Genomic DNA, 2306 nt, shown 5'->3' on the forward strand with positions numbered 1-2306 from the left:
AAGACAAAATGCAAGGTGAAGGTAAGAAGTTGAAGCCAATAAGGTATGGGCATTTCAAGATCGTTGAGAAAATTGGTGAAAATTCTTTTCACCTTGATTTTCCAGCTTACATGCATATCTATTTAGTAGTTAATCCAGAGAACTTGAGATTGTTTGAACCTTCATTGATTGAAGATACCGAAGAGAAAAGTTAGTTGCTTTCTATTGATGATCTGTTTCCTAAATATCTCAGTGAGTTGCAGGAAGATATAGTTCTGGATAAGAAGGTGAGAACTACGCATAGAGGGGATATTGAGTACCTTAGAATTGGACTCAAAGGTTCAAAACCAAGCAGTGCACGATGGATGGAAATTGGAAAAGTGACGAAGCTGTATCCTCACTTGATCAATGCTTAAAAACTAACTTTTTCTAGTCCAAAAGCTTTTTCAGTGGGAAGGCATGATCCAAAATGGATCCAAAACACCCTCTAAGTATTTAAAATAAAAAACTATCGCATAAGGAAAAACCTTACAAAAGGCGGAAAACACTATCGGGAATGAAAAACATGAAGAAACAGTGGAAAACAGGCCTATCGGAGGTCAAAGAAACGATGCACAGGAGCCGCCGGATCTGGCCAATCAACGGTCCAGATCCGCTCGGCATATCGCAATCAGTGAGGGCAGACGGAGGCTATCGAAGGCTACCATATAAAAGTTGTGATAGTGATCAGTGCGGGTCAATGAGGACCGTCGACCAAGTGCGTAGATCGACGACCCAGGTTAACTCACGGTATCGCATTGACAACATATAAAGGAGCGCTTACAATGGCCCAGGGGACTATGCGATATGCGATTGCGGTAAATCGCATCGCAATATCGCGTCGGAGTAATACAACGGAGTGGGGTTGATATAAATATGACTTGTGATAGCCAGACCTAATGGGGTTATAGATGATATTTAACATATTTTGAGATCCAGAAAATGACATTTTTCTGCGTATTTTGCATTTTCGCCAAATAAATGAAATACAAAGGAAATTTGCCCAATGCGATAAAACCGGACCCGATGGAACTTACAGATGAAAATATATAATATTTCAAGTCCTCCATAAAGCCATTTTGTGGGATTTTCATTGCTTTAATGTATTTTTACAAATACAAAGGAAACCATGACACATGGGGCACTTGCGACTTGTGATAGCAATTAAATGCAGACCCAATAGGAGTATAGGGCTTATTTAAGGATATTTGAAGTCTGATAAATGATAGTTTGGTGAATTTTCCCGTGTTTTTAGTGTATTTCTCTGTGTAAATAGAGAATGTTATTTTTGGGGATTTCAAAGGCTCAATGGTCCCTTCTATTGTAGAATAGGTGGCCACCTTCCATGAAGATGTCATGTCACGATTAGCTAATGCTCATAGGGGATTTGAGTGGACAGAGGCTAGGAGCCAGAGAGCCTGAGAAGAGGAAATGAATAGACAACGCCGATTGGCTTAAAAGCCATAGAAGACAGAAGACAGAGGTAAGCAGTAATGAGACAAAGAGTGGAAGAAAGAGTCTGTGTACACAGAGAGGCTTGGGGGATTCAAGAAAACTCCTTCTATTTTGTATTTGTGTGTTGAGACTATATTTAAGGTCACATTTTGTAAAATACTCTTCTTGAAAGACATAATAGAGAGGTCACCGCTGAGTGCTCAACCAGAAGACGTAGCCCAAGAGTTTTGGGTGAACTCCATATTAAACTTGTTGTGTTATGTGTGTTTGTCTATTATGTTTCTCTAGCTGCTCATTGCCTGTATTATTCGCAATCTTCTCGATCTGTTGCACTAAGTAATATAGGCAAATCCATGCACATGAGTCTGTAATACCTTAAAAGTAATCTAAGATCTTCATTTTAAGATCACAACTTATGTGAAAATGATGCTGAAACACAGATACAAAGGTTTAAGGTATACAAAGAACAATACATACAGGGCAGTTATCGTGCAGGCATTTTTGATAGTGTATGTAAAGAGAGACTTTGTGGTTGTGGGGTGGTCATTGCCTTTAATGCTGATCATTTTTGGTGGGAAAGTGGTAAGGGATCAAATAGCAAGGCGGAACTTTTAGCACTTTGGAGAGTTCTAATCGTAGCGAAATGGCTCAGGATAGACAATATCCAGATCTTCAGGGATGCAAAGAGAATTATAGAATGAGTGATGCACAATACAAATTTCAATCCACTCATTCTAAAAAATTGGATGAATAGGATTCAAGTGATGATGATAATGTTCTGAGAAATACATTTTGAACACACATATAGTGAACAAAATTGGATAGCAGACATG

The sequence above is a fragment of the Pinus tabuliformis genome, chromosome 4_1 (genome assembly GCF_031772625.1).
Source record: "Pinus tabuliformis cultivar Carrire ecotype Pingquan chromosome 4_1, CPIR1, whole genome shotgun sequence".
Taxonomy (NCBI): domain Eukaryota; kingdom Viridiplantae; phylum Streptophyta; class Pinopsida; order Pinales; family Pinaceae; genus Pinus; species Pinus tabuliformis.